The 12,137-nt window shown below is 37.8% G+C and overlaps 1 protein-coding gene and 1 long non-coding RNA gene across 19 annotated transcripts in view; one reads left to right on the top strand and one right to left on the bottom strand.

The window, feature by feature from the left end:
• The window catches only part of BNC2 (basonuclin 2), a 372,426-nt gene that overhangs the window by 154,465 nt on the left and 205,824 nt on the right, over positions 1–12,137 (top strand). The window lies entirely within an intron of this gene.
• The window catches only part of LOC112530775, a 55,648-nt gene that overhangs the window by 40,421 nt on the left and 3,090 nt on the right, over positions 1–12,137 (bottom strand). For 5 of the 6 annotated variants that reach the window (XR_005843078.2, XR_003072586.3, XR_005843080.2 and 2 more), the window contains exon 2: positions 3,456–3,826. The exons of the other annotated variant lie outside the window; for it this stretch is intronic. This is a non-coding gene — a long non-coding RNA (uncharacterized LOC112530775). The remainder of the gene's footprint in view (positions 1–3,455; positions 3,827–12,137) is intronic. 6 annotated transcript variants of the gene reach the window in all.

Raw genomic sequence — 12,137 nt, 5'->3', positions numbered from 1 at the left:
ATTGTGGAAGGCATTCCTAGACTTATCCTTGATTTATGCTCAATTTATTCTAGTTTAGAATGAATTGACATAGTAGAACCCCATATATGACAAGGTGAAATGGCACATTTAGACGTATTCTGTGCTGAGAAATAAAAAATGTCTGACTTACTGTTAATTAATAAAAAAAAGTGAGTGGAAAATTTAAGCGTTTCATTTTGAAGAGGCTGTTGCATCTGCCTCCGGATTTTCTTAAATGAAGCAATTTTTTATTAGTGACCTTTCTCTTAGCACTATCCTTACTAACTGTTAAGTATATGTATGTGTTATTACTGTGGTTTATGAATCAGGTGGTGACATTTTTCTGACAAATTATCTGTGAAAAATGTGTATGCTTTTTTTACAATTACAATAAGAGTACAAATACATCATATCTGGATTTTTTTTTTAAAGGACTCACGCATGACAGTGATACTAAGCAAACATTTTTCACAATCACTGCTGAATTTCACAGATAGATCTCAGTTAGATTTGATCTGTTTTCTAGAAATCAAGTTGGATATTCTTCTGCCTTTACCAAAACAGAAATATATCTCTTGGGCCTGAGCTGTATCATGGAAAACCAGAACTGCACGGACAAGAAAGAAGTATCATTGGGAAAGTGTATTGCATAATCTGAGGTTTTTCATTTTTGGTTATATCTGTGATATAAATTATAATACAAATAATTGGATAGATATCACTATTAGGTGTCATTGGTAAGAGTTGGGAGAGAATATATTAAACAGCAATTTTCTATAAAACGGAGAGGCTTAAGAAGGAAAAAATTATAGTTATTTTCATCTACTCCATTCTTTGTCCACAGCAGTCACTTTCACTGCCTTGTATCTACCTTTGTCTCTCTTTTCAGTTTTCCATGCATTTTCATAGTTAAATAGATGTAGATCATTAAATGGTGTGCTACTCAAGGTACTTAGATACACCTTATCACATATGTGAGCTTTGTTGTCTAGAAAGGAGATTTCAAGGGAGCAGGAAGGATGTGTACCATGAACAACTATCTTTACTAATGCTTGCCACTCTGCCACACAGTGTGGTGATAACTGCCCTCGCTCTGAGTCCCTCAGGGACTTGCAGGTTGTTGTCAGGAAAGGGAAAGACACATCTAAGCTGAGATGTCACCCTCAGAAGAAAATATTTTCTGTTTTTGCAAGAAGTGCTAGCAATCTGTGCTGCAGACTAAATATCCCAGGATGTGCCTTACTGCTAGGGCATGCTTTTGGGATCACAAGGTAGGTAGCTGAAAGGATTCTACATGGGATTTTGCATTTCAGAGGTAGGTGATAGCTGCTAAATTTTGCAAATGTCTGACTTTGAAGATGGAGTTATGTAAACATTCTTCATAAAGAACAATGCAGGTGAGGGAACATAGTTTGGTTTTGTTGTTTTTTTGTTTGTTTTCTTTTTCTTTCTTTTCTTTTTTTTTTTTTTTTTTGCATTTTATTTTGTGTTGCTTATTTTATTGATTCTGAAGTAGAACACTTTTTATTTATGTATTTATTTTCATAAATTACCAGGTAAGAGACATTGGATAAGCAGATGAAACAAGATCAAAGATTAAGGCAGAGGGCCTTAGGGTGAAGCTAAATTCTTTAATGCTGTATTCACTTGTATAGCTGTAGAAACCACCCCATACTCTTCCTGCTCTTTTCTACCTTGTACAAGAAGTAACAAGGAAGAGTTAGAAGTATCTAAAAATGTGAAGAGCAGAGCAAGAAACAAATGCCATTGTTGGATCCCATTACCTGGCTACCTAACTGGGGATACTAGCATAAAAATAAGACTACCTTTCCAAAAAGTTATTCTACAGTATGACTGTATTTGTTGTTTGTATTGAATTGATGCATGGGAAGTTCCAGCTGTGGGGCAGGAGTCTGGCCACTGTACAGAGAATGAATCTTACAGTGAGGAGATCTCAGAGTGGGATGTTGCAAGTAATGTAAATCTCCATACCAAACATCAATGATGATGTATGAGGAGCTAAAATTTCATTTTCTTGATTCAGGTTCTGTTTTGCTCTGCACATCATTTTGAGATTTCTAGTGGCGTGCTGAAGGCCAACCAGACAGGCGTTGAAAGAAATTACAGAGATGGTAACACTGTTCAGTTGTGAGAGACTGAATTACGTGTCCCTTTCTGGATGTTTGTGTAGGTGGTCAGTATTAGTGTGAGGGCTCTGTATTTCTTTTGTTCATGCTAAAAGCTATTGATCTGCTATGAGGTCTATGAGAACTACTTCTATTGGGTACTTGAATCTGTACCAGTAGAACCAAATATTGTAACATGGCATGACAGAACCGAATCAGATCATTCTTACTGTAGGCAAAACCAGAGAGACTTCTGTAGACAAAATCACATATGAATATCACTTGTGAGCAACAAGGCATTTCTTAACTTAAATGTAAAGTGGGGAGATAAGATGGAAGTTTATATTTTCTTTGAAAATATTTGCCTTTAGGGGTTGAAAAAGCGAACTCTGTGGCTTAGTGTTTACTTTGTATCTTGTTCTCTGCCATCCTTTATCGAGTAATATTAACTCACTTTATAAATCAACCCAGTCAATATATGAAATACTGGATACCCCATAATTATGTTATAACATAAAAATGTGATATGTGGTTTATGAGTAGCTGATATTCTGAAAGTCTTTTAAAATCTCAGCGTGTGGATACCATGACTAATTCTAACTGCCTCAGCACAGTCTGAGATATTTTCCTTTGTATGAAAATTGTGGAAGGGGTTGGAGACAAAGCACTATACCAAAAGCCACTAGGTCAAGTTATTCTTGTTATTCTCTATTTCTTCTTATTTGATCCATTGTCATCTACTTTTCATTCACATGCTTGTGAAGAATCAACTCATTTCAGCAGGGACCTGCTCTCAGTTACAATCAATTTAAAATCTCAGAATCTATCACAACCATATTTCTAGCTGTAGTAAAATGTATATTTACATTGCAGTCTGTCCAACATGAGAAATGTCAACAATATTAAAGCATATTCCAACTAGCAACAGTAGCTCTATCCAAGTTCCAATCAAAGGTACAGTGTAAACAGCACAAAACTAACTTTTATGTCCTGCGGCGGTAAGCCAGTTATGTTCTGTTTAAAAGTATATATATGTATACATAGTTATATACACATATATAGCTATTTCAATAGTTCTTGCATATGCACTTGGATTATTTTTATGGCCTACATCTTACTGTCAGACCCTTCTACATTTTAGTTACAAACATAGAAAATACAGTCTTTGTTGTCTTTCCTTTTTTGAACATGTGGTCTGTCAAAGATGCTAACTAACAACTGGAAGACTTGAATCCCCTTCTGTATAAATGGACAGAAATGACAGCACAAGCTTCCATTCTTTTACCTTTCACAAATATCAAGGCATGAAAGATGTTGCCATTTTTGTACCTTGGAGCTTCATTTTACATAGTGAAGATTGTGGTATTCGGGAGAAGGCAGTCCGTTGCACGTTAGGTCCTGAGTCCTGTCTGTGGCGTGTATTGTCAAACTGCAGAATCTGATGACATCTTCTGATTGGGTTCTTTGTATATTCACAGGAGTAAAGATCAATACATGCCTTTTTTGACTCTTAAAAACCACCAAGGACAGAGCGGTAGAGAGCATTTCAAGGCAGGCGGGTTGTTTTCTCTCCTGGGTCAGGTGGGTGACAGTGCCAGCTGCAAGCTCACAGGGGCCACTGCAGTGGTGTCTCAGCCCCTGGTCCCTAGGGAGAGTGATGGTTACTGACTGGCTGGTTGGTGGCACTGATTGTTTGGAGGCTGGAAAGAATTCAAAAGAAGGATAGCAGATTGTGACTGCTTTCAAAGTGGATCACAAACTGCCTTCAGTTAGGAAGAGTGAATCACAACAAAGATGCACTCAATCACAGACATGATTATATCACTTTCTGTGCAAACTCCACCATTCAGCTGCTGAGTTCCTGCAAGTCCCCACAGGGCTGCTGCTCAGTGCCTAGCTGAGTCACCATATTTCCAACCACCTCGTGGGAACTGGGACTGTTGGAAAGGCATCGTACTGCAGGACACGCTGCTGTGGCACGTCCACCTGGGCTGGCTGCTGCCGTCATCAGATCCCCTGCAGGGCATGGACTTGGCTTGGGGCGGTGCAGAGCTAGCTGTAATGACCACAGTATGACCTAACCTTCTAGTAACGACAGCACCAAAATTTAGTGGGATACAATCATTTTACTCGTTGGTTTCTGTGACTATAAACTCATAATCTGGGTAAACTCACAAGGGATGGCAAGTTCTTTACATGTCCTTCCACTGATTTCTGCTAGAAATTTCTTCACAGCTCTCTAGCCTTCTTCATGCTTGCTTACTGAATGTTATGTTTCTTAAAGGAGCAATAATCACTTATCACCTCCCAAGCTGATAATCATTACCACATTGGACAAATGTAAACAAAGCTTTTTAGCTCAGACAAAATAGCTTTCAGAAGGTTTGTTTTTTGAAGTAGATATTTCTTCTTTTTTCTTTCTTCTTCTTTTTTTTTTTTTTTAATGTTTTGTTGTTGTCTGGTTGTGACAATTTAACAAGACTCAAGCTCTGATGATGGGGAAGCTGTGACAGGTTGTTTCTGTGCTGTTTGTGTGTACTCTGAAGACTAGACAGATTATCTGACTTACTGTCTCTGTGACCCTATACAAGTGTCTATTATTTAGACTGGAAGTTCTCAGTCTGAACTGCCTTTAAAATTTTAAAATTTAACTATACTTTGTATCTGTATAAATTTAACAAGTTAAGGATCATAAAAATGCATTATGGGTGGCTTAGGAAACATTGGCACACTTAATGTGCGGTTTTGAGGAGCTTTTCACTTTAAAATAAACAGGAATAGAGAAAACGTAACTTCTGAAAATGTGTTTGAGCAGTCTTTGTGTTTTGGAAGACCCAAAAAGTCGGGAGCCAATGACATTATAAAGAGATGTAGATTTCATTACCTAGTTTCCTAACCTATCTTTTTTTACAGAGAGATTACCAATATCGTACATAAACTCACAAATAATCAGTTAATGTCATACATAGAATTATTTTCTCACAGTCTGAGATCTGTTAAACAACACTGTTCCTGCTGAACGCACATAGAGATACAGATAATAAGATATACGTTCCTATGCCATGATGTACAAATGCACATTAATGAGGGCTGGAGAGAAAGAGAGGGGGAGAGAGAGAGAGAGATTTGCAGCAACCAGCACAAAAAAAGATCAAGGGGTTGCCAAAATTACTGGAAGGAAAGAAAGCAGAGAATTGAAGATGAGAAGAAATTAGGGTAACGTGTGGATATAAGAGCCCAAGAGCAAAAGTATGTCTCATGATGTGAGTGTCCAAGAGCATTATAAAGAGATAATATATGTCTTAAAATCAAGTCAGAGAAAATTCAATAAAAGAAAAATAAATATGTAAAAGAAATGTGAAACTCCTAATTCTAAAGAGCAGAATAATATGTCCCTGAAGTAGATTACAAGGTGAAGTGAAATCCATAGCAGTTAAAAGGTTACCAAATGATACAATTAATCTATAATAATTATGTTTTCCACAAGCTAAGAATACAAACATATAGTAGTGTTTTGTGAAGCATTACGCAGTCAGAAGACTAAGGTCTTTATAAGGTCTTTAGTATATGCAAGCATCCATAATGTGAATGCGTAGACTCTTGAAATCTATGCAGTTACCTAGATTAATAAAGTTAAATATATTTTTAAAACTTTGCTGAACTGAAGCTTAGATATACAAAAACAAGGTGCAAGATAAATTCCATAGCTAGTGTGCGAAAAGCTTGATGTCAGAGTATGCTGCGTGGAAATTACACATTGGATACAGTAGTGGGAAAGTTGTGAAATGATGATGGATCTTGCAAAAGAATAGCAAAGCAATTAAAGAAATATGAACTATAACTTGCCATACATTACACGATTCATTTAAGTGCATACTTCCTCTCTTTTATAGAGCATTTCTCTTAAAATACGTAGCTTGCTCTGAAAGTACTGCCTCCTGTTTATTTCCATGGAAACTACAACAGATACAATGAGCACAATAGCACTATTTGATACTGCAAATTCTCAGTTACAAAACGCTGTTTTTCAACAGTCACTACCTTTAGCTATGCGTTTTCACCAGTGATAAACAAGAGTCTGCATGCCATGCTTGTTGAAACCTGCACCAGCAGAGATGACCAACTGTTGCTATCACCACTACTGAAACGCATCACCCAGAACCTCACTGCACTCACTTTCACTATTTCATCTCCATAAATGTTCAATGAGCATCTATGGATGTCAGTGGGTGCCATATTTTCTGCATGGAGGAACTCAGTTTCACGCCTTTGCTTTATACGCACTTCAAAGTCAGATGCCATTGTGTCAGAGTGTCTCTCTGCTGCCGTCTGTCTCACAGCAACAAAATGTAATGTAAAATGGGTGGAAAGGTTCGGCCTCTACTGCAGAATCACCAACATCCGCCTCTGGTGTTCCGGAACAATGTAATAAAATAGGAGGCATTACTTTCAGAGCCACCCATGTAGTTTTAAAGTTATATATAGGAGTGCCTGTCATCCAGTAATGCCAGTAATACATAAATTTGGAGGGTAGCGTTAAGTGGGAAAATATTTTCTTAGGCTGTTAGAACGGTAAAAAGGACTGAAGCAGATGGGGGTGAGTTGAATTAAGCATAACTCACAATTGACTTAAGAATAAATACCTTCTAATCCTTTCCTTCCTTATGGAACCAAGATGCTTTCACTAAAATCTGATAGTCTTTGCATTTTTCGTAGTTAGATATCAGAGATAGAGCAGAACAATTACAGTAGATCTGGAAGCAGATTTACAGTAATCCATGATTTTATGTTTTGGGTTATTGCCTATCACAGATCACTGGTGCTAATTACAGAAGAAGAGCATGCTGTGGAACAACATGCATGAAAAAACGTTACAAATTACAGCCTGCTATATTTTACAGCATACAGTTTGCAAGTAGTTGGATATGTCTCCATTTGCTTCTGCCTATGTTTGCTGAAAATCGTATCAGTTTAGTCTTCCGCTGTTTGAAATGTGAGTTCAGTTTGCAGCATTTGTGATGCACTGTTTGAGTTGAAAAGCCAGTGTAAAGCCTCTTTGAAGTTAAAGAAGAGAAATGTTATACAATGTTCTTTCACAGTTTATTGCACATTTTGTGATGCACATTTCTGATGCCAAACCTGTATCACTTCACATGCCTCTTACAGCTGAATTTCAATTGGTGAGCATTGGATGACTTGAAATCTGTGAGAACTGGTGATTTCAACCTGTAAATTTGTTTGTCTCCTAGGAAGACAATAAATGGTTTGGACAAACCGTGGGAAATTTCTTTTTTCTATTTTGGCTCAGGTTAGCTTTGTGAAAAACAAAATAATATGCATTGATATTTAAAGAGATCAAGAGATAAGAGGCCTGTACTAGATTTTGTTTGGCAACTGGTGAGTTCTGTCCACTCCAGTGTAAAACACCATGTGACTATTTCAACATACTCTTTGTAGAGTAGCATATTTCATGACTTTCAAGGGACCTTGTGACAATTAGAAAAAAAGAATGTGAGAATTCTTGTTTTGGATTACTTTTGTTTGTTTATTTGGAGGATAACCATATGGCAAATGCAGTTGTTTCCCAGTAGACATATCCAATTGCGTACAGACTCACAGAGCCTGAGGAAAGAATTGGATTCGTTGTTGAAAGGGTCATAGTGTGTAGCCAGTTAGCCAGAATTTTGAAGAGTAAGCAAATCATTAAGAGTTTGACATTCAGGGTTCTAATTGTGGTTTTGAGTATTAAGTTAAAGGATCAAATAGTGATAGTCTCTTTGGACCATCTGGAGTTATTCAGGCCAGCAGTAAATGTTCAGCAGATTTAGGACTGTTGTTAAGTTTCTAACATTGTTTTCTGTGGTGTATTTTTTTTTCCTCTCTGTTTATTCAGGGGTGGTCTTAAGGTCAGTAATAGTAGGTGCTTCAAGAAAATATTGGTGTTTTGGGACAGTGACATCATTTCTGTTGTGTGTGGGCAGGCAAGTGTGATAGGCCTTTGCTTTCCTCAGTGGGAGATATCAGCAAGTATGGTATGGCCAGAAGGTCATTTGTTCCCAATCAGAAAGTGCTGACCCTTTGCAAGCTCATCAACATGTCTTTCATTTGTAATGACAGTGCTTAAGTAAGTCTTTGTTCATTAAAATATGCAAGCAAAGCTGCTCCTTCTTTCCATGAATAGTGACTTGCTGATTTAATGAGGACCAGCAGAAGGATATATGTGGAAGCTTGCCACTGTTCAAAATGGTGGGAAAGTGCCATGCGTAGGGCAGATGCAGTGATGTCAATTCTCCAAAACCAGCACAGATTAGATTCACTCGCTAGAGATCTTGCTCGACCTGAGATCTTGTTTTCCCTTATCTTGTCCTCCTTCCCAATCAGACCTCATCTCCCTCCCAGCACTAAATCCAGTATAGAAGCTTTGATCTTCTGGCCCAGACAGTCTAAAAAGCAGTGTGCATGCAGACACATTTTAATCATTCATATGATGATTGGTGGCTCCGTGCTGTTGAACCACAATTATTGATCCTCTATTGTTGAAGTACATGACTGAGGAAACTTGGTCTGCCGATTGCTGTCCAAATAGGAAAGAAGCCTGAGCCATCCTAACCCACTCCTTCCCATCACTGACAGTTGCAAAAGGGCGGTGTGAAGCCTTCATGGTGGTGAATCACTTACCTTGCATTACAAGATGTTTGATTTGACTGAAACTGAAATGTCTTGGTTAACGTGAATGAGTGCATTTGATGTGCTTGGGATGGATGATGCTGTCCATTGCCATCATCTCCAAGCTGGCTAACAGCTTAACTACTTCATGGTAACATAGCTGGGAGAACTGGCCTAGTGTAAAAATGTTTTCAAAGCAAATTTTCATGGTGTATGTTAAAGATCCACTGTGGAGATGTTTCTACTACATATATTACGTATAAATCATATAAAACGTGCCAGACCCAAGAAATGTGTACTGTATGTGCCCAGGTTAGTTCAAAACTGTTCAAATCATTGTTTTCAAATTACATTCAGATAGCTGTCTTGTTAGTGCTGGGGTTTTTTTGTGTGTTTGTTTTTTTTTCTTTTAGATCCAACTTTAAGTTCTGATAAACCTTGTGGCACAAAGAAATTCAGATGAAGTCAAGAATAAAATACTGACAGCGACCACAGGTGACAGAGATTCATACTAGAACAGGATTTTTCTGCTATACAGGACCGGAGACTTTCATAAAATAGGTCATCTCCCTAAAGTTTGTGTTTTAGCTTGAAAAGAGGATGAACAGGAAAAGTCTAAGATGGAAAATTTGTTAAAAATGGAACCTGACGGACTGAAGCAAAACTGCAATTCTAACAACATTTTATTAGCACCTGAGAGCCCACATCTTTGCTATAACCCCCTGAATGTTTTATTTTTGTTATAATTACAGTATCTTGCCTGCACTTTGTCCCTCTGATCCTTTGTTAAAGCCCAGATCACTATGTGCAGACTGTGCTTGTAGGTGTGATTTATTGAGTGACAAGTAGCTGTAGGGTAGAACACACGCCTCTGTACCTGAGTAAAGTATTAGACATCACAGAGCTGGGGGGGGCGAGAGAGAGAAGAAAAGCACAGAGCAGTAACACAGCAGCTCCTGGATACAGATCAGACAAGAGGTTCTGCCACAAATCACCTAGAAACATGTCAGACGCTGCATGTTTGTTGTTTTACACTGAGGGCACAGCCGTAGTCCAAAAGTATTGATTCTTTTCTTTGTACAGAGACAGAAACTGTCAGCTCTAGCAGGCTGACCTTGGTATGGCTCAGACAACTATTCCCCACCCTGCCTACCATATGAACCCCTCAGGAAAAGTCCAGGCAAGATATGCCAATGTCCGTTTCACATAAACAGAGAGAAACCGAAGCCTGCCGAAACAGCTCCTGTCTCTCCCTCCAGAGGTCCACGGTAGCAGTTCTGCACCACATTCCCTATGACAGAGAATTCGATTTTTACCAGTGCCTCAACATTCAAGAGACATTAATTCTACTTAATCGTTCAAGAATTCAAGAACTGTCTAAAGAAACATGTAAGAAAAAAAATGCACTGCCTCTTCTCACAAAGAAAAGGCACTGGCTTTTTTTTCCCTATGGATCTGCTGCGGGGAGTGGGAACCAAGCCCATTCTACCCTAATCACAGGCAGGAACGTTTTAATAGGATTGTAATTATTTGTGTTGGTATAGTAAAATTACCCAGGCATATTGTATATGTAAAAACATGACCACATTTCTGGGAAATATTTGAGCAAGCTTTAAGTATTCTGTTGCATTTTATTACAATTTCACTGCAGCAGAATTATGTGATGTGTTTGCAAGTGCTCATTGTTTTACTGATACTATTTCCCAACTTCTAAATACCTTTCCTCTTCTGTCCCCAACCCTAACATTCATACTTGTTCTATGGCGAGCAGAACTCAATAACAAGGAATGCTTTTCCTTTGGAAAAGGTTAACCTGAGTTACAGGCTTGACTCCAGCAAACAAACCTAGGTTAGTGTCTGCGAAGATACAAAAGATTTGCAAAGCCTGTATCTGTTTATAATTACCTCCTTCAACCCAATTCTAATATATCTCTATGTTCTAGTAGCACACATCACCAGATGATATCATGCTTTCTTTGTCAGTGAGTGATCTTGTTTCTTGCTCTGGTAGTTCATAGAGTGTAAAACTCACACTGAATATCATCATTATTAGTTCATTCTGTTTTTATTTAAAATGCTGTCTTAAAATTCTCACCTTTTAGAAATATGAATTGGAGGATACATTGAGCATCACCAGTTCAAACATACTTGAGGTTCCTCCTGGTTTATGCCTGCCTGAGTTTTGTTTCCCTGTCCGTGGAGGTGTTCAAGGCCAGGCTGGAAATTACTCTGGGCAGCCTGATCTAGTGGGTGGCAACTCTGCTCCTGGCAAGGTATTGGAGCTGAGAGATCTTTAAGGTCCCTCCCTAATGCAAGCCATTCTATGATTCTGTGATTCTATGGAAATACAGTGCCATCGGTCCCCTCAAGCAATATTCTTTCAGTACCTATAATTTATAAGATGCTATGTAGAAGAAATGGAAGAGTAATGTATGAAAGGAAGTAGCTGTGTTTTACTTGAGACAGAAAATTACTGTAATCAAGAGGAAGAAATTCCAGAAGAAGAGTGGACAGAGGTTGTAGCGATTGCTTTAAGACTTTAAAATTTTCATTACTAATTACTAATTACTACTTGAATTTGGAAATATGTTTCTTCCTGTGTGCAATTTACAAAGGAACAGTGTAAATCATAATAGAGATTTATTTTGCTTTGTAGTATGAGTTATCTAAATCTATCTATGTTTCTACTGAAAGGTTGTCACTCAAACATATTATATGAAATGGAAGCACTCTATCACTGTCAGGAAAGTTGTGTCATGTGAAAAAGCAGTATGCAGGTTATTAATGGAAAAAGAAGTGCCTTTCTGTATAAAGATAACATTTTAATGTTTTTTTTCTTCAGGTTTTGCTTGTTAAAGTAACTTCTGAAACTTGTGAGTTTTGAAAATGTAAATAATGTTGAACAGCAGTGACTCAGTAGATTTTGAGAAGTGCATTCTAGCCAACATTTTAAAAAGATATTACTGTGCTAATATGGCACTTGGTTCTAAAAACGTATACTTACTGTATTGTACAGAATACATGCATGTTTCAGAAAGACAGAGTCTCACTGTCACTGGAATTATTTCACTGGTTGATCAAACCTAGTGACTGCAGTAAAGCCATGATATAGGCAGAAAATAGTTTCCCTCTTTTGGTACTCTTTGATTTTGGTTTTGATAGGATTGTGTATATGAGTGCCGCCTCTTCTCATTTACAGTTTCTTTCCCTTTTTTTACATGCAGTAACTGCAAAGAAATTGTTAACAATTTGAAATATGACTGAAATTATGGTTAAATCTTTCACAGAGCAAAGAAACGGAATCATTTTCAATTACTTCCACTGTAGATTTTGTCACTTCAGCAC

Source organism: Gallus gallus, chromosome Z, assembly GCF_016699485.2.
Source record: "Gallus gallus isolate bGalGal1 chromosome Z, bGalGal1.mat.broiler.GRCg7b, whole genome shotgun sequence".
Classification (NCBI taxonomy): domain Eukaryota; kingdom Metazoa; phylum Chordata; class Aves; order Galliformes; family Phasianidae; genus Gallus; species Gallus gallus.
The sequence above is the reverse complement of the archived record's forward strand: the minus strand, read 5'-3'. Positions and strand labels throughout refer to the sequence as shown.